The sequence below is a fragment of the Triturus cristatus genome, chromosome 6 (genome assembly GCF_964204655.1).
Source record: "Triturus cristatus chromosome 6, aTriCri1.1, whole genome shotgun sequence".
Taxonomy (NCBI): Eukaryota; Metazoa; Chordata; class Amphibia; order Caudata; family Salamandridae; genus Triturus; species Triturus cristatus.
In genome coordinates, this window is record NC_140589.1 from 100575368 (window position 1) to 100598187 (window position 22820).

The 22820-nt window shown below is 43.4% G+C and overlaps 14 non-coding genes across 14 annotated transcripts; all 14 read right to left on the minus strand.

The window, feature by feature from the left end:
* Positions 1 to 75: 75 nt before the first annotated feature.
* Positions 76 to 158, minus strand: TRNAL-CAG (transfer RNA leucine (anticodon CAG)). Its single transcript has one exon. It is a non-coding gene; the product is annotated as a tRNA-Leu (tRNA).
* A 2008-nt stretch (positions 159 to 2166) lies between these two features.
* Positions 2167 to 2249, minus strand: TRNAL-CAG (transfer RNA leucine (anticodon CAG)). The gene has a single exon. It is a non-coding gene; the product is annotated as a tRNA-Leu (tRNA).
* Positions 2250 to 3988: 1739 nt separating this feature from the next.
* On the minus strand, positions 3989 to 4071 carry TRNAL-AAG (transfer RNA leucine (anticodon AAG)). The gene has a single exon. It is a non-coding gene; the product is annotated as a tRNA-Leu (tRNA).
* A 186-nt stretch (positions 4072 to 4257) lies between these two features.
* TRNAL-CAG (transfer RNA leucine (anticodon CAG)) lies at positions 4258 to 4340 on the minus strand. Its single transcript has one exon. It is a non-coding gene; the product is annotated as a tRNA-Leu (tRNA).
* A 1733-nt stretch (positions 4341 to 6073) lies between these two features.
* On the minus strand, positions 6074 to 6156 carry TRNAL-AAG (transfer RNA leucine (anticodon AAG)). The gene has a single exon. It is a non-coding gene; the product is annotated as a tRNA-Leu (tRNA).
* A 4368-nt stretch (positions 6157 to 10524) lies between these two features.
* Positions 10525 to 10607, minus strand: TRNAL-CAG (transfer RNA leucine (anticodon CAG)). The gene has a single exon. It is a non-coding gene; the product is annotated as a tRNA-Leu (tRNA).
* Positions 10608 to 12346: 1739 nt separating this feature from the next.
* On the minus strand, positions 12347 to 12429 carry TRNAL-AAG (transfer RNA leucine (anticodon AAG)). Its single transcript has one exon. It is a non-coding gene; the product is annotated as a tRNA-Leu (tRNA).
* A 186-nt stretch (positions 12430 to 12615) lies between these two features.
* On the minus strand, positions 12616 to 12698 carry TRNAL-CAG (transfer RNA leucine (anticodon CAG)). Its single transcript has one exon. It is a non-coding gene; the product is annotated as a tRNA-Leu (tRNA).
* A 2008-nt stretch (positions 12699 to 14706) lies between these two features.
* TRNAL-CAG (transfer RNA leucine (anticodon CAG)) lies at positions 14707 to 14789 on the minus strand. The gene has a single exon. It is a non-coding gene; the product is annotated as a tRNA-Leu (tRNA).
* Positions 14790 to 16522: 1733 nt separating this feature from the next.
* On the minus strand, positions 16523 to 16605 carry TRNAL-AAG (transfer RNA leucine (anticodon AAG)). The gene has a single exon. It is a non-coding gene; the product is annotated as a tRNA-Leu (tRNA).
* A 186-nt stretch (positions 16606 to 16791) lies between these two features.
* TRNAL-CAG (transfer RNA leucine (anticodon CAG)) lies at positions 16792 to 16874 on the minus strand. Its single transcript has one exon. It is a non-coding gene; the product is annotated as a tRNA-Leu (tRNA).
* A 1739-nt stretch (positions 16875 to 18613) lies between these two features.
* On the minus strand, positions 18614 to 18696 carry TRNAL-AAG (transfer RNA leucine (anticodon AAG)). The gene has a single exon. It is a non-coding gene; the product is annotated as a tRNA-Leu (tRNA).
* Positions 18697 to 18882: 186 nt separating this feature from the next.
* Positions 18883 to 18965, minus strand: TRNAL-CAG (transfer RNA leucine (anticodon CAG)). Its single transcript has one exon. It is a non-coding gene; the product is annotated as a tRNA-Leu (tRNA).
* A 1739-nt stretch (positions 18966 to 20704) lies between these two features.
* TRNAL-AAG (transfer RNA leucine (anticodon AAG)) lies at positions 20705 to 20787 on the minus strand. The gene has a single exon. It is a non-coding gene; the product is annotated as a tRNA-Leu (tRNA).
* Between the last annotated feature and the right edge of the window lie 2033 nt (positions 20788 to 22820).

Below are 22820 nucleotides of genomic sequence, written 5' to 3' on the forward strand. Positions count from 1 at the left end.
AGAAGACAATCCTATAAGCCACTGCGAGGGAAATTATCATATTTCTCAAGAAAAAAAGTAGAGTAAACACAGAACGGTCAGAAGTGGGATTTGAACCCACGCCTCCAGAGGAGACTGCGACCTGAACGCAGCGCCTTAGACCACTCGGCCATCCTGACTTGCTTTCCCAGCATCTTCCAGAGGCCAAACAGCCATGCAGGTGAGGTACTGAAAAGGAATGTCCTCAATTTACTTATCCTATTATATGCACTTCCAACAGATCTTTGAACAATCTGTACAGAGCAGGACCTATGGAGAACTCTTTAGAACTTTGAGGCGAACAAAGGGAAAGTGCTATTCACCAGCCACTTGAACGGCTCAAAGCTGCTTTGAAATTGAGACAATAGCCACCTCTTGGCTGGCTAAAGCAATTTCAACAAGGGATCTCAAAGTCACAACATAGGGTGGAGTATGCAAATTTAAGCAGCCCCTGATCAAAGCCCTAAGGAAATTGCTGTAAGTGTGCTGGAGTCCAGTTGTCTACCAGATGCATGGCATTCTTCCAAATTTGCAGGGCCCGTCTGGCCAGGGCATACAAGAGCATGACTCTTCCAGATGACCTCTTACATGGGTCCTATGCTCATTTGGTAAGGATTGCGCTTTGTCAGCAAGACGTTATAGAACCTAAATATATGAGAAACCCCATCTCTCTTGACAAAAGGAGAACGGAATAACGTGCCAGGTGAAGACCAACAGATGCAACTTCCATCAGATGTTAACCTGATAAAGGAGATTAAATCTCCAAAAGGCATGTCAGAAGTGGGATTCGAACCCATGGCTCCAAAGGAGACCGTGGCCTAAACACAGCGCCTTAGACCTCTCGGCCATCCTGACAGTATAGGCTTTTAAGAAATGAATAAAAGTTACTCAGAAACGTCTACCTCCATGCAAGCCTGAAATAATTTAAACCTTCAAACACAAGGTGCAACTTTATGCACAGGACAATAAACACAGAAGAACACATACGAAAGCACTTTATTTCACAGGTATACAGTTTTCATGCTTTTAGAACACCACATACCTCTCACCAGCTATTTAGGGTCCTGTATCCGACTCACAACATTTCCTTGCCTGCGACCTCTCTCTCTACACAAACAACTACAGCACAGGAAGTAGGAAGGCAATAGGTGGGGCAGTTTATGCAAATTTATGCTGCCAATGTGCCTTGCAGATTCATGCAGGATTTCTAGATCCTTGCTGGATACAAGAGAGTAGGCCTTGTTCCAGATAAACTATCCGTAGCAGGGAAAGTCTGAGCACAGGCACTCTTTTGCTCTTTAGCCCCTGGCCTGGGACTCACCCTCACTTGCTGAGGAGTGAAATTCTGCATGCCAACTTTGCACAGAAGGTATGTTTGTGGTTGTTTGGGGATGGGTGGGAGGTCAAGAGCAGGGAAAAGCAGGTCTCCTTCACTACTAGACTCCTCTTCTATGCCTCCCTGCCATTCACTCACTCTGTCTTTGTTTCATTCTCTCCTTCCACAACACTCCTTCTCACTCACTCGCTCTATCACTTGTATTTTTGCCCTTGCTCTGCATTCAATAGTGGAAACATCTCTTGAATGAAGCATCTGAAAATGACGTGACATAAAATTTAAAACCTCCTTATTGGAAACCTAAAACATCACAAGACTTAATGTAACCCATTTCTTTCATAAAAAAGATTTTTAAAGTACCCCACAAAAGAAATATAAAACACCACGAGTGCTAGAAGAATATTACATTAACGTTAAAGATAGAATAGGGCAAATGCATTTGCAGTTGAAACTGAAGTTTGGTACTTATTCAGATATTATTTACATTGCCAATTTTTAGCTGAGATTCTAAAGGAACTGAGAGAGAAAATGGAATTCAAGTTTTGTCAGAAGTGGGATTTGATCCCACGCCTCCAGGAGAGACTGAGGCCTTAACTCAGCGCCTTAGACCACTCGGCCATCCTGACCCCATGCTGCTTTTTCATCTAAAGGGTGAGAAAGATATTAGGAACCAAAAAATGCACAGAGCTTAGGCCAATAGTGGCTAGAGCAAGAAAAAAACTCACTGCACTCTTCCAAGAAGACAATCCTATAAGCCACTGCGAGGGAAATGATCATATTTCTCAAGAAAACAAGTAGAGTAAACACAGGACTGTCAGAAGTGGGATTTGAACCCACGCCTCCAGAGGAGACTGCGACCTGAACGCAGCGCCTTAGACCACTCGGCCATCCTGACTTGCTTTCCCAGCATCTTCCAGAGGCCAGACAGCCATGCAGGTGAGGTAGTGAAAAGGAATGCCCTCAATTTATTTATCCTATTATATGCACTTCCAACAGATCTTTGAACAATCTGTACAGAGCAGGACCTATGGAGAACTCTTTAGAACTTTGAGGCGAACAAAGAGAAAGTGCTATTCACCAGCCACTTGAACGGCTCAAAGCTGCTTTGAAATTGAGACAATAGCCACCTCTTGGCTGGCTAAAGCAATTTCAACAAGGGATCTCAAAGTCACAACATAGGGTGGAGTATGCAAATTTAAGCAGCCCCTGATCAAAGCCCTAAGGAAATTGCTGTAAGTGTGCTGGAGTCCAGTTGTCTACCAGATGCATGGCATTCTTCCAAATTTGCAGGGCCCGTCTGGCCAGGGCATACAAGAGCATGACTCTTCCAGATGACCTCTTACATGGGTCCTATGCTCATTTGGTAAGGATTGCGGTTTGTCAGCAAGACGTTATAGAACCTAAATATATGAGAAACCCCATCTCTCTTGACAAGAGGAGAACGGAATAACGTGCCAGGTGAAGACCAACAGATGCAACTTCCATCAGATGTTAACCTGATAAAGGAGATTAAATCTCCAAAAGGCATGTCAGAAGTGGGATTCGAACCCACGCCTCCAAAGGAGACGGTGGCCTAAACACAGCAACTTAGACCTCTCGGCCATCCTGACAGTATAGGCTTTTAAGAAATGAATAAAAGTTACTCAGAAACGTCTACCTCCATGCAAGCCTGAAATAATTTAAACCTTCAAACACAAGGTGCAACTTTATGCACAGGACAATAAACACAGAAGAACACATACGAAAGCACTTTATTTCACAGGTATACAGTTTTCATGCTTTTAGAACACCACATACCTCTCACCAGCTATTTAGGGTCCTGTATCCGACTCACAACATTTCCTTGCCTGCGACCTCTCTCTCTACACAAACAACTACAGCACAGGAAGTAGGAAGGCAATAGGTGGGGCAGTTTATGCAAATTTATGCTGCCAATGTGCCTTGCAGATTCATGCAGGATTTCTAGATCCTTGCTGGATACAAGAGAGTAGGCCTTGTTCCAGATAAACTATCCCTAGCAGGGAAAGTCTGAGCACAGGCACTCTTTTGCTCTTTAGCCCCTGGCCTGGGACTCACCCTCACTTGCTGAGGCGTGAAATTCTGCATACCAACTTTGCACAGAAGGTATGTTTGTGGTTGTTTGGGGATGGGTGGGAGGTCAAGAGCAGGGAAAAGCAGGTCTCCTTCACTACTAGACTCCTCTTCTATGCCTCCCTGCCATTCACTCACTCTGTCTTTGTTTCATTCTCTCCTTCCACAACACTCCTTCTCACTCACTCGCTCTATCACTTGTATTTTTGCCCTTGCTCTGCATTCTATAGTGGAAACATCTCTTGAATGAAGCATCTGAAAATGACGTGACATAAAATTCAAAACCTCCTTATTGGAAACCTAAAACATCACAAGACTTAATGTAACCCATTTCTTTCATAAAAAAGATTTTTAAAGTACCCCACAAAAGAAATATAAAACACCACGAGTGCTAGAAGAATATTACATTAACGTTAAAGATAGAATAGGGCAAATGCATTTGCAGTTGAAACTGAAGTTTGGTACTTATTCAGATATTATTTACATTGCCAATTTTTAGCTGAGATTCTAAAGGAACTGAGAGAGAAAATGGAATTCAAGTTTTGTCAGAAGTGGGATTCGAACCCACGCCTCCAGGAGAGACTGCGGCCTTAACGCAGGGCCTTAGACCACTCGGCCATCCTGACCCCATGCTGCTTTTTCATCTAAAGGGTGAGAAATATATTAGGAACCAAAAAATGCACAGAGCTTAGGCCAATAGTGGCTAGAGCAAGAAAAAAACTCACTGCACTCTTCCAAGAAGACAATCCTATAAGCCACTGCGAGGGAAATGATCATATTTCTCAAGAAAAAAAGTAGAGTAAACACAGTACTGTCAGAAGTGGGATTTGAACCCACGCCTCCAGAGGAGACTGCGACCTGAACGCAGCGCCTTAGACCACTCGGCCATCCTGACTTGCTTTCCCAGCATCTTCCAGAGGCCAGACAGCCATGCAGGTGAGGTACTGAAAAGGAATGCCCTCAATTTATTTATCCTATTATATGCACTTCCAACAGATCTTTGAACAATCTGTACAGAGCAGGACCTATGGAGAACTCTTTAGAACTTTGAGGCAAACAAAGAGAAAGTGCTATTCACCAGCCACTTGAACGGCTCAAAGCTGCTTTGAAATTGAGACAATAGCCACCTCTTGGCTGGCTAAAGCAATTTCAACAAGGGATCTCAAAGTCACAACATAGGGTGGAGTATGCAAATTTAAGCAGCCCCTGATCAAAGCCCTGAGGAAATTGCTGTAAGTGTGCTGGAGTCCAGTTGTCTACCAGATGCATGGCATTCTTCCAAATTTGCAGGGCCCGTCTGGCCAGGGCATACAAGAGCATGACTCTTCCAGATGACCTCTTACATGGGTCCTATGCTCATTTGGTAAGGATTGCGCTTTGTCAGCAAGACGTTATAGAACCTAAATATATGAGAAACCCCATCTCTCTTGACAAGAGGAGAACGGAATAACGTGCCAGGTGAAGACCAACAGATGCAACTTCCATCAGATGTTAACCTGATAAAGGAGATTAAATCTCCAAAATGCATGTCAGAAGTGGGATTCGAACCCACGCCTCCAAAGGAGACGGTGGCCTAAACACAGCAACCTAGACCTCTCGGCCATCCTGACAGTATAGGCTTTTAAGAAATGAATAAAAGTTACTCAGAAACGTCTACCTCCATGCAAGCCTGAAATAATTTAAACCTTCAAACACAAGGTGCAACTTTATGCACAGGACAATAAACACAGAAGAACACATACGAAAGCACTTTATTTCACAGGTATACAGTTTTCATGCTTTTAGAACACCACATACCTCTCACCAGCTATTTAGGGTCCTGTATCCGACTCACAACATTTCCTTGCCTGCGACCTCTCTCTCTACACAAACAACTACAGCACAGGAAGTAGGAAGGCAATAGGTGGGGCAGTTTATGCAAATTTATGCTGCCAATGTGCCTTGCAGATTCATGCAGGATTTCTAGATCCTTGCTGGATACAAGAGAGTAGGCCTTGTTCCAGATAAACTATCCCTAGCAGGGAAAGTCTGAGCACAGGCACTCTTTTGCTCTTTAGCCCCTGGCCTGGGACTCACTCTCACTTGCTGAGGCGTGAAATTCTGCATACCAACTTTGCACAGAAGGTATGTTTGTGGTTGTTTGGGGATGGGTGGGAGGTCAAGAGCAGGGAAAAGCAGGTCTCCTTCACTACTAGACTCATCTTCTATGCCTCCCTGCCATTCACTCACTCTGTCTTTGTTTCATTCTCTCCTTCCACAACACTCCTTCTCACTCACTCGCTCTATCACTTGTATTTTTGCCCTTGCTCTGCATTCTATAGTGGAAACATCTCTTGAATGAAGCATCTGAAAATGACGTGACATAAAATTCAAAACCTCCTTATTGGAAACCTAAAACATCACAAGACTTAATGTAACCCACTTCTTTCATAAAAAAGATTTTTAAAGTACCCCACAAAAGAAATATAAAACACCACGAGTGCTAGAAGAATATTACATTAACGTTAAAGATAGAATAGGGCAAATGCATTTGAAACTGAAGTTTGGTACTTATTCAGATATTATTTACATTGCCAATTTTTAGCTGAGATTCTAAAGGAACTGAGAGAGAAAATGGAATTCAAGTTTTGTCAGAAGTGGGATTCGAACCCACGCCTCCATGAGAGACTGCGGCCTTAACGCAGCGCCTTAGACCACTCGGCCATCCTGACCACATGCCGCTTTTTCATCTAAAGTGTGAGAAAGATATTAGGAACCAAAAAATGCACAGAGCTTAGGCCAATAGTGGCTAGAGCAAGAAAAAAACTCACTGCACTCTTCCAAGAAGACAATCCTATAAGCCACTGCGAGGGAAATTATCATATTTCTCAAGAAAAAAAGTAGAGTAAACAAAGGACGGTCAGAAGTGGGATTTGAACCCACGCCTCCAGAGGAGACTGCGACCTGAACGCAGCGCCTTAGACGACTCGGCCATCCTGACTTGCTTTCCCAGCATCTTCCAGAGGCCAAACAGCCATGCAGGTGAGGTACTGAAAAGGAATGCCCTCAATTTACTTATCCTATTATATGCACTTCCAACAGATCTTTGAACAATCTGTACAGAGCAGGACCTATGGAGAACTCTTTAGAACTTTGAGGCGAACAAAGAGAAAGTGCTATTCACCAGCCACTTGAACGGCTCAAAGCTGCTTTGAAATTGAGACAATAGCCACCTCTTGGCTGGCTAAAGCAATTTCAACAAAGGATCTCAAAGTCACAACATAGGGTGGAGTATGCAAATTTAAGCAGCCTCTGATCAAAGCCCTAAGGAAATTGCTGTAAGTGTGCTGGAGTCCAGTTGTCTACCAGATGCATGGCATTCTTCCAAATTTGCAGGGCCCGTCTGGCCAGGGCATACAAGAGCATGACTCTTCCAGATGACCTCTTACATGGGTCCTATGCTCATTTGGTAAGGATTGCGCTTTGTCAGCAAGACGTTATAGAACCTAAATATATGAGAAACCCCATCTCTCTTGACAAGAGGAGAACGGAATAACGTGCCAGGTGAAGACCAACAGATGCAACTTCCATCAGATGTTAACCTGATAAAGGAGATTAAATCTCCAAAAGGCATGCCAGAAGTGGGATTCGAACCCATGCCTCCAAAGGAGACTGTGGCCTAAACACAGCACCTTAGACCTCTCGGCCATACTGACAGTATAGGCTTTTAAGAAATGAATAAAAGTTACTCAGAAACGTCTACCTCCATGCAAGCCTGAAATAATTTAAACCTTCAAACACAAGGTGCAACTTTATGCACAGGACAATAAACACAGAAGAACACATACGAAAGCACTTTATTTCACAGGTATACAGTTTTCATGCTTTTAGAACACCACATACCTCTCACCAGCTATTTAGGGTCCTGTATCCGACTCACAACATTTCCTTGCCTGCGACCTCTCTCTCTACACAAACAACTACAGCACAGGAAGTAGGAAGGCAATAGGAGGGGCAGTTTATGCAAATTTATGCTGCCAATGTGCCTTGCAGATTCATGCAGGATTTCTAGATCCTTGCTGGATACAAGAGAGTAGGACTTGTTCCAGATAAACTATCCCTAGCAGGGAAAGTCTGAGCACAGGCACTCTTTTGCTCTTTAGCCCCTGGCCTGGGACTCACCCTCACTTGCTGAGGCGTGAAATTATGCATACCAACTTTGCACAGAAGGTATGTTTGTGGTTGTTTGGGGATGGGTGGGAGGTCAAGAGCAGGGAAAAGCAGGTCTCCTTCACTACTAGACTCCTCTTCTATGCCTCCCTGCCATTCACTCACTCTGTCTTTGTTTCATTCTCTCCTTCCACAACACTCCTTCTCACTCACTCGCTCTATCACTTGTATTTTTGCCCTTGCTCTGCATTCTATAGTGGAAACATCTCTTGAATGAAGCATCTGAAAATGACGTGACATAAAATTTAAAACCTCCCTATTGGAAACCTAAAACATCACAAGACTTAATGTAACCCATTTCTTTCATAAAAAAGATTTTTAAAGTACCCCACAAAAGAAATATAAAACACCACGAGTGCTAGAAGAATATTACATTAACGTTAAAGATAGAATAGGGCAAATGCATATGCAGTTGAAACTGAAGTTGGGTACTTATTCAGATATTATTTACATTGCCAATTTTTAGCTGAGATTCTAAAGGAACTGAGAGAGAAAATGGAATTCAAGTTTTGTCAGAAGTGGGATTTGAACCCATGCCTCCAAGAGAGACTGTGGCCTTAACGCAGCGCCTTAGACCACTCGGCCATCCTGACCCCATGCTGCTTTTTCATCTAAAGGGTGAGAAATATATTAGGAACCAAAAAATGCACAGAGCTTAGGCCAATAGTGGCTAGAGCAAGAAAAAAACTCACTGCACTCTTCCAAGAAGACAATCCTATAAGCCACTGCGAGGGAAATGATCGTATTTCTCAAGAAAAAAAGTAGAGTAAACACAGGACTGTCAGAAGTGGGATTTGAACCCACACCTCCAGAGGAGACTGCGACCTGAACGCAGCGCCTTAGACCACTCTGCCATCCTGACTTGCTTTCCCAGCATCTTCCAGAGGCCAGACAGCCATGCAGGTGAGGTACTGAAAAGGAATGCCCTCAATTTATTTATCCTATTATATGCACTTCCAACAGATCTTTGAACAATCTGTACAGAGCAGGACCTATGGAGAACTCTTTAGAACTTTGAGGCGAACAAAGAGAAAGTGCTATTCACCAGCCACTTGAACGGCTCAAAGCTGCTTTGAAATTGAGACAATAGCCACCTCTTGGCTGGCTAAAGCAATTTCAACAAGGGATCTCAAAGTCACAACATAGGGTGGAGTATGCAAATTTAAGCAGCCCTTGATCAAAGCCCTGAGGAAATTGCTGTAAGTGTGCTGGAGTCCAGTTGTCTACCAGATGCATGGTATTCTTCCAAATTTGCAGGGCCCGTCTGGCCAGGGCATACAAGAGCATGACTCTTCCAGATGACCTCTTACATGGGTCCTATGCTCATTTGGTAAGGATTGCTCTTTGTCAGCAAGACGTTATAGAACCTAAATATATGAGAAACCCCATCTCTCTTGACAAGAGGAGAACGGAATAACGTGCCAGGTGAAGACCAACAGATGCAACTTCCATCAGATGTTAACCTGATAAAGGAGATTAAATCTCCAAAAGGCATGTCAGAAGTGGGACTCGAACCCATGCCTCCAAAGGAGACGGTGGCCTAAACACAGCACCTTAGACCTCTCGGCCATCCTGACAGTATAGGCTTTTAAGAAATGAATAAAAGTTACTCAGAAACGTCTACCTCCATGCAAGCCTGAAATAATTTAAACCTTCAAACACAAGGTGCAACTTTATGCACAGGACAATAAACACAGAAGAACACATACGAAAGCACTTTATTTCACAGGTATACAGTTTTCATGCTTTTAGAACACCACATACCTCTCACCAGCTATTTAGGGTCCTGTATCCGACTCACAACATTTCCTTGCCTGCGACCTCTCTCTCTACACAAACAACTACAGCACAGGAAGTAGGAAGGCAATAGGTGGGGCAGTTTATGCAAATTTATGCTGCCAATGTACCTTGCAGATTCATGCAGGATTTCTAGTTCCTTGCTGGATACAAGAGAGTAGGCCTTGTTCCAGATAAACTATCCCTAGCAGGGAAAGTCTGAGCACAGGCACTCTTTTGCTCTTTAGCCCCTGGCCTGGGACTCACCCTCACTTGCTGAGGCGTGAAATTCTGCATACCAACTTTGCACAGAAGGTATGTTTGTGGTTGTTTGGGGATGGGTGGGAGGTCAAGAGCAGGGAAAAGCAGGTCTCCTTCACTACTAGACTCCTCTTCTATGCATCCCTGCTATTCACTCACTCTGTCTTTGTTTCATTCTCTCCTTCCACAATACTCCTTCTCACTCACTCGCTCTATCACTTGTATTTTGGCCCTTGCACTGCATTCTATAGTGGAAACATCTCTTGAATGAAGCATCTGAAAATGACGTGACATAAAATTTAAAACCTCCTTATTGGAAACCTAAAACATCACAAGACTTAATGTAACCCATTTCTTTCATAAAAAAGATTTTTAAAGTACCCCACAAAAGAAATATAAATCACCACGAGTGCTAGAAGAATATTACATTAACGTTAAAGATAGAATAGGGCAAATGTATTTGCAGTTGAAACTGAAGTTTGGTACTTATTCAGATATTATTTACATTGCCAATTTTTAGCTGAGATTCTAAAGGAACTGAGAGAGAAAATGGAATTCAAGTTTTGTCAGAAGTGGGATTTGATCCCACGCCTCCAGGAGAGACTGAGGCCTTAACTCAGCGCCTTAGACCACTCGGCCATCCTGACCCCATGCTGCTTTTTCATCTAAAGGGTGAGAAAGATATTAGGAACCAAAAAATGCACAGAGCTTAGGCCAATAGTGGCTAGAGCAAGAAAAAAACTCACTGCACTCTTCCAAGAAGACAATCCTATAAGCCACTGCGAGGGAAATGATCATATTTCTCAAGAAAAAAAGTAGAGTAAACACAGGACTGTCAGAAGTGGGATTTGAACCCACGCCTCCAGAGGAGACTGCGACCTGAACGCAGCGCCTTAGACCACTCGGCCATCCTGACTTGCTTTCCCAGCATCTTCCAGAGGCCAGACAGCCATGCAGGTGAGGTAGTGAAAAGGAATGCCCTCAATTTATTTATCCTATTATATGCACTTCCAACAGATCTTTGAACAATCTGTACAGAGCAGGACCTATGGAGAACTCTTTAGAACTTTGAGGCGAACAAAGAGAAAGTGCTATTCACCAGCCACTTGAACGGCTCAAAGCTGCTTTGAAATTGAGACAATAGCCACCTCTTGGCTGGCTAAAGCAATTTCAACAAGGGATCTCAAAGTCACAACATAGGGTGGAGTATGCAAATTTAAGCAGCCCCTGATCAAAGCCCTAAGGAAATTGCTGTAAGTGTGCTGGAGTCCAGTTGTCTACCAGATGCATGGCATTCTTCCAAATTTGCAGGGCCCGTCTGGCCAGGGCATACAAGAGCATGACTCTTCCAGATGACCTCTTACATGGGTCCTATGCTCATTTGGTAAGGATTGCGCTTTGTCAGCAAGACGTTATAGAACCTAAATATATGAGAAACCCCATCTCTCTTGACAAGAGGAGAACGGAATAACGTGCCAGGTGAAGACCAACAGATGCAACTTCCATCAGATGTTAACCTGATAAAGGAGATTAAATCTCCAAAAGGCATGTCAGAAGTGGGATTCGAACCCACGCCTCCAAAGGAGACGGTGGCCTAAACACAGCAACTTAGACCTCTCGGCCATCCTGACAGTATAGGCTTTTAAGAAATGAATAAAAGTTACTCAGAAACGTCTACCTCCATGCAAGCCTGAAATAATTTAAACCTTCAAACACAAGGTGCAACTTTATGCACAGGACAATAAACACAGAAGAACACATACGAAAGCACTTTATTTCACAGGTATACAGTTTTCATGCTTTTAGAACACCACATACCTCTCACCAGCTATTTAGGGTCCTGTATCCGACTCACAACATTTCCTTGCCTGCGACCTCTCTCTCTACACAAACAACTACAGCACAGGAAGTAGGAAGGCAATAGGTGGGGCAGTTTATGCAAATTTATGCTGCCAATGTGCCTTGCAGATTCATGCAGGATTTCTAGATCCTTGCTGGATACAAGAGAGTAGGCCTTGTTCCAGATAAACTATCCCTAGCAGGGAAAGTCTGAGCACAGGCACTCTTTTGCTCTTTAGCCCCTGGCCTGGGACTCACCCTCACTTGCTGAGGCGTGAAATTCTGCATACCAACTTTGCACAGAAGGTATGTTTGTGGTTGTTTGGGGATGGGTGGGAGGTCAAGAGCAGGGAAAAGCAGGTCTCCTTCACTACTAGACTCCTCTTCTATGCCTCCCTGCCATTCACTCACTCTGTCTTTGTTTCATTCTCTCCTTCCACAACACTCCTTCTCACTCACTCGCTCTATCACTTGTATTTTTGCCCTTGCTCTGCATTCTATAGTGGAAACATCTCTTGAATGAAGCATCTGAAAATGACGTGACATAAAATTCAAAACCTCCTTATTGGAAACCTAAAACATCACAAGACTTAATGTAACCCATTTCTTTCATAAAAAAGATTTTTAAAGTACCCCACAAAAGAAATATAAAACACCACGAGTGCTAGAAGAATATTACATTAACGTTAAAGATAGAATAGGGCAAATGCATTTTCAGTTGAAACTGAAGTTTGGTACTTATTCAGATATTATTTACATTGCCAATTTTTAGCTGAGATTCTAAAGGAACTGAGAGAGAAAATGGAATTCAAGTTTTGTCAGAAGTGGGATTCGAACCCACGCCTCCAGGAGAGACTGCGGCCTTAACGCAGCGCCTTAGACCACTCGGCCATCCTGACCCCATGCTGCTTTTTCATCTAAAGGGTGAGAAATATATTAGGAACCAAAAAATGCACAGAGCTTAGGCCAATAGTGGCTAGAGCAAGAAAAAAACTCACTGCACTCTTCCAAGAAGACAATCCTATAAGCCACTGCGAGGGAAATGATCATATTTCTCAAGAAAAAAAGTAGAGTAAACACAGTACTGTCAGAAGTGGGATTTGAACCCACGCCTCCAGAGGAGACTGCGACCTGAACGCAGCGCCTTAGACCACTCGGCCATCCTGACTTGCTTTCCCAGCATCTTCCAGAGGCCAGACAGCCATGCAGGTGAGGTACTGAAAAGGAATGCCCTCAATTTATTTATCCTATTATATGCACTTCCAACAGATCTTTGAACAATCTGTACAGAGCAGGACCTATGGAGAACTCTTTAGAACTTTGAGGCAAACAAAGAGAAAGTGCTATTCACCAGCCACTTGAACGGCTCAAAGCTGCTTTGAAATTGAGACAATAGCCACCTCTTGGCTGGCTAAAGCAATTTCAACAAGGGATCTCAAAGTCACAACATAGGGTGGAGTATGCAAATTTAAGCAGCCCCTGATCAAAGCCCTGAGGAAATTGCTGTAAGTGTGCTGGAGTCCAGTTGTCTACCAGATGCATGGCATTCTTCCAAATTTGCAGGGCCCGTCTGGCCAGGGCATACAAGAGCATGACTCTTCCAGATGACCTCTTACATGGGTCCTATGCTCATTTGGTAAGGATTGCGCTTTGTCAGCAAGACGTTATAGAACCTAAATATATGAGAAACCCCATCTCTCTTGACAAGAGGAGAACGGAATAACGTGCCAGGTGAAGACCAACAGATGCAACTTCCATCAGATGTTAACCTGATAAAGGAGATTAAATCTCCAAAATGCATGTCAGAAGTGGGATTCGAACCCACGCCTCCAAAGGAGACGGTGGCCTAAACACAGCAACCTAGACCTCTCGGCCATCCTGACAGTATAGGCTTTTAAGAAATGAATAAAAGTTACTCAGAAACGTCTACCTCCATGCAAGCCTGAAATAATTTAAACCTTCAAACACAAGGTGCAACTTTATGCACAGGACAATAAACACAGAAGAACACATACGAAAGCACTTTATTTCACAGGTATACAGTTTTCATGCTTTTAGAACACCACATACCTCTCACCAGCTATTTAGGGTCCTGTATCCGACTCACAACATTTCCTTGCCTGCGACCTCTCTCTCTACACAAACAACTACAGCACAGGAAGTAGGAAGGCAATAGGTGGGGCAGTTTATGCAAATTTATGCTGCCAATGTACCTTGCAGATTCATGCAGGATTTCTAGTTCCTTGCTGGATACAAGAGAGTAGGCCTTGTTCCAGATAAACTATCCCTAGCAGGGAAAGTCTGAGCACAGGCACTCTTTTGCTCTTTAGCCCCTGGCCTGGGACTCACCCTCACTTGCTGAGGCGTGAAATTCTGCATACCAACTTTGCACAGAAGGTATGTTTGTGGTTGTTTGGGGATGGGTGGGAGGTCAAGAGCAGGGAAAAGCAGGTCTCCTTCACTACTAGACTCCTCTTCTATGCATCCCTGCCATTCACTCACTCTGTCTTTGTTTCATTCTCTTCTTCCACAACACTCCTTCTCACTCACTCGCTCTATCACTTGTATTTTTGCCCTTGCTCTGCATTCTATAGTGGAAACATCTCTTGAATGAAGCATCTGAAAATGACGTGACATAAAATTTAAAACCTCCTTATTAGAAACCTAAAACATCACAAGACTTAATGTAACCCATTTCTTTCATAAAAAAGATTTTTAAAGTACCCCACAAAAGAAATATAAAACACCACGAGTGCTAGAAGAATATTACATTAACGTTAAAGATAGAATAGGGCAAATGCATTTGCAGTTGAAACTGAAGTTTGGTACTTATTCAGATATTATTTACATTGCCAATTTTTAGCTGAGATTCTAAAGGAACTGAGAGAGAAAATGGAATTCAAGTTTTGTCAGAAGTGGGATTCGAACTCACGCCTCCATGAGAGACTGCGGCCTTAACGCAGCGCCTTAGACCACTCGGCCATCCTGACCCCATGCTTCTTTTTTATCTAAAGGGTGAGAAAGATATTAGGAACCAAAAAATGCACAGAGCTTAGGCCAATAGTGGCTAGAGCAAGAAAAAAACTCACTGCACTCTTCCAAGAAGACAATCCTATAAGCCACTGCGAGGGAAATGATCATATTTCTCAAGAAAAAAAGTAGAGTAAACACAGGACTGTCAGAAGTGGGATTTGAACCCACGCCTCCAGAGGAGACTGCGAACTGAACGCAGCGCCTTAGACCACTCGGCCATCCTGACTTGCTTTCCCAGCATCTTCCAGAGGCCAGACAGCCATGCAGGTGAGGTACTGAAAAGGAATGCCCTCAATTTATTTATCCTATTATATGCACTTCCAACAGATCTTTGAACAATCTGTACAGAGCAGGACCTATGGAGAACTCTTTAGAACTTTGAGGCAAACAAAGAGAAAGTGCTATTCACCAGCCACTTGAACGGCTCAAAGCTGCTTTGAAATTGAGACAATAGCCACCTCTTGGCTGGCTAAAGCAATTTCAACAAGGGATCTCAAAGTCACAACATAGGGTGGAGTATGCAAATTTAAGCAGCCCCTGATCAAAGCCCTGAGGAAATTGCTGTAAGTGTGCTGGAGTCCAGTTGTCTACCAGATGCATGGCATTCTTCCAAATTTGCAGGGCCCGTGTGGCCAGGGCATACAAGAGCATGACTCTTCCAGATGACCTCTTACATGGGTCCTATGCTCATTTGGTAAGGATTGCGCTTTGTCAGCAAGACGTTATAGAACCTAAATATATGAGAAACCCCATTTCTCTTGACAAGAGGAGAACGGAATAACGTGCCAGGTGAAGACCAACAGATGCAACTTCCATCAGATGTTAACCTGATAAAGGAGATTAAATCTCCAAAATGCATGTCAGAAGTGGGATTCGAACCCACGCCTCTAAAGGAGACGGTGGCCTAAACACAGCAACCTAGACCTCTCGGCCATCCTGACAGTATAGGCTTTTAAGAAATGAATAAAAGTTACTCAGAAACGTCTACCTCCATGCAAGCCTGAAACAATTTAAACCTTCAAACACAAGGTGCAACTTTATGCACAGGACAATAAACACAGAAGAACACATACGAAAGCACTTTATTTCACAGGTATACAGTTTTCATGCTTTTAGAACACCACATACCTCTCACCAGCTATTTAGGGTCCTGTATCCGACTCACAACTTTTCCTTGCCTGCGACCTCTCTCTCTACACAAACAACTACAGCACAGGAAGTAGGAAGGCAATAGGTGGGGCAGTTTATGCAAATTTATGCTGCCAATGTGCCTTGCAGATTCATGCAGGATTTCTAGATCCTTGCTGGATACAAGAGAGTAGGCCTTGTTCCAGATAAACTATCCCTAGCAGGGAAAGTCTGAGCACAGGCACTCTTTTGCTCTTTAGCCCCTGGCCTGGGACTCACTCTCACTTGCTGAGGCGTGAAATTCTGCATACCAACTTTGCACAGAAGGTATGTTTGTGGTTGTTTGGGGATGGGTGGGAGGTCAAGAGCAGGGAAAAGCAGGTCTCCTTCACTACTAGACTCCTCTTCTATGCCTCCCTGCCATTCACTCACTCTGTCTTTGTTTCATTCTCTCCTTCCACAACACTCCTTCTCACTCACTCGCTCTATCACTTGTATTTTTGCCCTTGCTCTGCATTCTATAGTGGAAACATCTCTTGAATGAAGCATCTGAAAATGACGTGACATAAAATTCAAAACCTCCTTATTGGAAACCTAAAACATCACAAGACTTAATGTAACCCACTTCTTTCATAAAAAAGATTTTTAAAGTACCCCACAAAAGAAATATAAAACACCACGAGTGCTAGAAGAATATTACATTAACGTTAAAGATAGAATAGGGCAAATGCATTTGAAACTGAAGTTTGGTACTTATTCAGATATTATTTACATTGCCAATTTTTAGCTGAGATTCTAAAGGAACTGAGAGAGAAAATGGAATTCAAGTTTTGTCAGAAGTGGGATTCGAACCCACGCCTCCATGAGAGACTGCGGCCTTAACGCAGCGCCTTAGACCACTCGGCCATCCTGACCCCATGCTGCTTTTTCATCTAAAGTGTGAGAAAGATATTAGGAACCAAAAAATGCACAGAGCTTAGGCCAATAGTGGCTAGAGCAAGAAAAAAACTCACTGCACTCTTCCAAGAAGACAATCCTATAAGCCACTGCGAGGGAAATTATCATATTTCTCAAGAAAAAAAGTAGAGTAAACACAGGACGGTCAGAAGTGGGATTTGAACCCACGCCTCCAGAGGAGACTGCGACCTGAACGCAGCGCCTTAGACCACTCGGCCATCCTGACTTGCTTTCCCAGCATCTTCCAGAGGCCAAACAGCCATGCAGGTGAGGTACTGAAAAGGAATGCCCTCAATTTACTTATCCTATTATATGCACTTCCAACAGATCTTTGAACAATCTGTACAGAGCAGGACCTATGGAGAACTCTTTAGAACTTTGAGGCGAACAAAGAGAAAGTGCTATTCACCAGCCACTTGAACGGCTCAAAGCTGCTTTGAAATTGAGACAATAGCCACCTCTTGGCTGGCTAAAGCAATTTCAACAAAGGATCTCAAAGTCACAACATAGGGTGGAGTATGCAAATTTAAGCAGCCTCTGATCAAAGCCCTAAGGAAATTGCTGTAAGTGTGCTGGAGTCCAGTTGTCTACCAGATGCATGGCATTCTTCCAAATTTGCAGGGCCCGTCTGGCCAGGGCATACAAGAGCATGACTCTTCCAGATGACCTCTTACATGGGTCCTATGCTCATTTGGTAAGGATTGCGCTTTGTCAGCAAGACGTTATAGAACCTAAATATATGAGAAACCCCATCTCTCTTGACAAGAGGAGAACGGAATAACGTGCCAGGTGAAGACCAACAGATGCAACTTCCATCAGATGTTAACCTGATAAAGGAGATTAAATCTCCAAAAGGCATGCCAGAAGTGGGATTCGAACCCATGCCTCCAAAGGAGACTGTGGCCTAAACACAGCACCTTAGACCTCTCGGCCATACTGACAGTATAGGCTTTTAAGAAATGAATAAAAGTTACTCAGAAACGTCTACCTCCATGCAAGCCTGAAATAATTTAAACCTTCAAACACAAGGTGCAACTTTATGCACAGGACAATAAACACAGAAGAACACATACGAAAGCACTTTATTTCACAGGTATACAGTTTTCATGCTTTTAGAACACCACATACCTCTCACCAGCTATTTAGGGTCCTGTATCCGACTCACAACATTTCCTTGCCTGCGACCTCTCTCTCTACACAAACAACTACAGCACAGGAAGTAGGAAGGCAATAGGAGGGGCAGTTTATGCAAATCTATGCTGCCAATGTGCCTTGCAGATTCATGCAGGATTTCTAGATCCTTGCTGGATACAAGAGAGTAGGACTTGTTCCAGATAAACTATCCCTAGCAGGGAAAGTCTGAGCACAGGCACTCTTTTGCTCTTTAGCCCCTGGCCTGGGACTCACCCTCACTTGCTGAGGCGTGAAATTATGCATACCAACTTTGCACAGAAGGTATGTTTGTGGTTGTTTGGGGATGGGTGGGAGGTCAAGAGCAGGGAAAAGCAGGTCTCCTTCACTACTAGACTCCTCTTCTATGCCTCCCTGCCATTCACTCACTCTGTCTTTGTTTCATTCTCTCCTTCCACAACACTCCTTCTCACTCACTCGCTCTATCACTTGTATTTTTGCCCTTGCTCTGCATTCTATAGTGGAAACATCTCTTGAATGAAGCATCTGAAAATGACGTGACATAAAATTTAAAACCTCCCTATTGGAAACCTAAAACATCACAAGACTTAATGTAACCCATTTCTTTCATAAAAAAGATTTTTAAAGTACCCCACAAAAGAAATATAAAACACCACGAGTGCTAGAAGAATATTACATTAACGTTAAAGATAGAATAGGGCAAATGCATTTGCAGTTGAAACTGAAGTTTGGTACTTATTCAGATATTATTTACATTGCCAATTTTTAGCTGAGATTCTAAAGGAACTGAGAGAGAAAATGGAATTCAAGTTTTGTCAGAAGCGGGATTCGAACCCACGCCTCCATGAGAGACTGCGGCCTTAACGCAGCGCCTTAGACCACTCGGCCATCCTGACCCCATGCTGCTTTTTTATCTAAAGGGTGAGAAAGATATTAGGAACCAAAAAATGCACAGAGCTTAGGCCAATAGTGGCTAGAGCAAGAAAAAAACTCACTGCACTCTTCCAAGAAGACAATCCTATAAGCCACTGCGAGGGAAATGATCATATTTCTCAAGAAAAAAAGTAGAGTAATCACAGGACTGTCAGAAGTGGGATTTGAACCCACGCCTCCAGAGGAGACTGCGACCTGAACGCAGCGCCTTAGACCACTCGGCCATCCTGACTTGCTTTCCCAGCATCTTCCAGAGGCCAGACAGCCATGCAGGTGAGGTACTGAAAAGGAATGCCCTCAATTTATTTATCCTATTATATGCACTTCCAACAGATCTTTGAACAATCTGTACAGAGCAGGACCTATGGAGAACTCTTTAGAACTTTGAGGCGAACAAAGAGAAAGTGCTATTCACCAGCCACTTGAACGGCTCAAAGCTGCTTTGAAATTGAGACAATAGCCACCTCTTGGCTGGCTAAAGCAATTTCAACAAAGGATCTCAAAGTCACAACATAGGGTGGAGTATGCAAATTTAAGCAGCCTCTGATCAAAGCCCTAAGGAAATTGCTGTAAGTGTGCTGGAGTCCAGTTGTCTACCAGATGCATGGCATTCTTCCAAATTTGCAGGGCCCGTCTGGCCAGGGCATACAAGAGCATGACTCTTCCAGATGACCTCTTACATGGGTCCTATGCTCATTTGGTAAGGATTGCGCTTTGTCAGCAAGACGTTATAGAACCTAAATATATGAGAAACCCCATCTCTCTTGACAAGAGGAGAACGGAATAACGTGCCAGGTGAAGACCAACAGATGCAACTTCCATCAGATGTTAACCTGATAAAGGAGATTAAATCTCCAAAAGGCATGCCAAAAGTGGGATTCGAACCCATGCCTCCAAAGGAGACTGGGGCCTAAACACAGCACCTTAGACCTCTCGGCCATACTGACAGTATAGGCTTTTAAGAAATGAATAAAAGTTACTCAGAAACGTCTACCTCCATGCAAGCCTGAAATAATTTAAACCTTCAAACACAAGGTGCAACTTTATGCACAGGACAATAAACACAGAAGAACACATACGAAAGCACTTTATTTCACAGGTATACAGTTTTCATGCTTTTAGAACACCACATACCTCTCACCAGCTATTTAGGGTCCTGTATCCGACTCACAACATTTCCTTGCCTGCGACCTCTCTCTCTACACAAACAACTACAGCACAGGAAGTAGGAAGGCAATAGGAGGGGCAGTTTATGCAAATTTATGCTGCCAATGTGCCTTGCAGATTCATGCAGGATTTCTAGATCCTTGCTGGATTCAAGAGAGTAGGCCTTGTTCCAGATAAACTATCCCTAGCAGGGAAAGTCTGAGCACAGGCACTCTTTTGCTCTTTAGCCCCTGGCCTGGGACTCACCCTCACTTGCTGAGGCGTGAAATTATGCATACCAACTTTGCACAGAAGGTATGTTTGTGGTTGTTTGGGGATGGGTGGGAGGTCAAGAGCAGGGAAAAGCAGGTCTCCTTCACTACTAGACTCCTCTTCTATGCCTCCCTGCCATTCACTCACTCTGTCTTTGTTTCATTCTCTCCTTCCACAACACTCCTTCTCACTCACTCGCTCTATCACTTGTATTTTTGCCCTTGCTCTGCATTCTATAGTGGAAACATCTCTTGAATGAAGCATCTGAAAATGACGTGACATAAAATTTAAAACCTTCCTATTGGAAACCTAAACCATCACAAGACTTAATGTAACCCATTTCTTTCATAAAAAAGATTTTTAAAGTACCCCACAAAAGAAATATAAAACACCACGAGTGCTAGAAGAATATTACATTAACGTTAAAGATAGAATAGGGCAAATGCATATGCAGTTGAAACTGAAGTTGGGTACTTATTCAGATATTATTTACATTGCCAATTTTTAGCTGAGATTCTAAAGGAACTGAGAGAGAAAATGGAATTCAAGTTTTGTCAGAAGTGGGATTCGAACCCACGCCTCCAGGAGAGACTGCGGCCTTAACGCAGCGCCTTAGACCACTCGGCCATCCTGACCTCATGCTGCTTTTTCATCTAAAGGGTGAGAAATATATTAGGAACCAAAAAATGCACAGAGCTTAGGCCAATAGTGGCTAGAGCAAGAAAAAAACTCACTGCACTCTTCCAAGAAGACAATCCTATAAGCCACTGCGAGGGAAATGATCGTATTTCTCAAGAAAAAAAGTAGAGTAAACACAGGACTGTCAGAAGTGGGATTTGAACCCACACCTCCAGAGGAGACTGCGACCTGAACGCAGCGCCTTAGACCACTCTGCCATCCTGACTTGCTTTCCCAGCATCTTCCAGAGGCCAGACAGCCATGCAGGTGAGGTACTGAAAAGGAATGCCCTCAATTTATTTATCCTATTATATGCACTTCCAACAGATCTTTGAACAATCTGTACAGAGCAGGACCTATGGAGAACTCTTTAGAACTTTGAGGCGAACAAAGAGAAAGTGCTATTCACCAGCCACTTGAACGGCTCAAAGCTGCTTTGAAATTGAGACAATAGCCACCTCTTGGCTGGCTAAAGCAATTTCAACAAGGGATCTCAAAGTCACAACATAGGGTGGAGTATGCAAATTTAAGCAGCCCCTGATCAAAGCCCTGAGGAAATTGCTGTAAGTGTGCTGGAGTCCAGTTGTCTACCAGATGCATGGTATTCTTCCAAATTTGCAGGGCCCGTCTGGCCAGGGCATACAAGAGCATGACTCTTCCAGATGACCTCTTACATGGGTCCTATGCTCATTTGGTAAGGATTGCTCTTTGTCAGCAAGACGTTATAGAACCTAAATATATGAGAAACCCCATCTCTCTTGACAAGAGGAGAACGGAATAACGTGCCAGGTGAAGACCAACAGATGCAACTTCCTTCAGATGTTAACCTGATAAAGGAGATTAAATCTCCAAAAGGCATGTCAGAAGTGGGATTCGAACCCATGCCTCCAAAGGAGACGGAGGCCTAAACACAGCACCTTAGACCTCTCGGCCATCCTGACAGTATAGGCTTTTAAGAAATGAATAAAAGTTACTCAGAAACGTCTACCTCCATGCAAGCCTGAAATAATTTAAACCTTCAAACACAAGGTGCAACTTTATGCACAGGACAATAAACACAGAAGAACACATACGAAAGCACTTTATTTCACAGGTATACAGTTTTCATGCTTTTAGAACACCACATACCTCTCACCAGCTATTTAGGGTCCTGTATCCGACTCACAACATTTCCTTGCCTGCGACCTCTCTCTCTACACAAACAACTACAGCACAGGAAGTAGGAAGGCAATAGGTGGGGCAGTTTATGCAAATTTATGCTGCCAATGTACCTTGCAGATTCATGCAGGATTTCTAGTTCCTTGCTGGATACAAGAGAGTAGGCCTTGTTCCAGATAAACTATCCCTAGCAGGGAAAGTCTGAGCACAGGCACTCTTTTGCTCTTTAGCCCCTGGCCTGGGACTCACCCTCACTTGCTGAGGCGTGAAATTCTGCATACCAACTTTGCACAGAAGGTATGTTTGTGGTTGTTTGGGGATGGGTGGGAGGTCAAGAGCAGGGAAAAGCAGGTCTCCTTCACTACTAGACTCCTCTTCTATGCATCCCTGCCATTCACTCACTCTGTCTTTGTTTCATTCTCTTCTTCCACAACACTCCTTCTCACTCACTCGCTCTATCACTTGTATTTTTGCCCTTGCTCTGCATTCTATAGTGGAAACATCTCTTGAATGAAGCATCTGAAAATGACGTGACATAAAATTTAAAACCTCCTTATTGGAAACCTAAAACATCACAAGACGTAATGTAACCCATTTCTTTCATAAAAAAGATTTTTAAAGTACCCCACAAAAGAAATATAAAACACCACGAGTGCTAGAAGAATATTACATTAACGTTAAAGATAGAATAGGGCAAATGCATTTGAAACTGAAGTTTGGTACTTATTCAGATATTATTTACATTGCCAATTTTTAGCTGAGATTCTAAAGGAACTGAGAGAGAAAATGGAATTCAAGTTTTGTCAGAAGTGGAATTCGAACCCACGCCTCC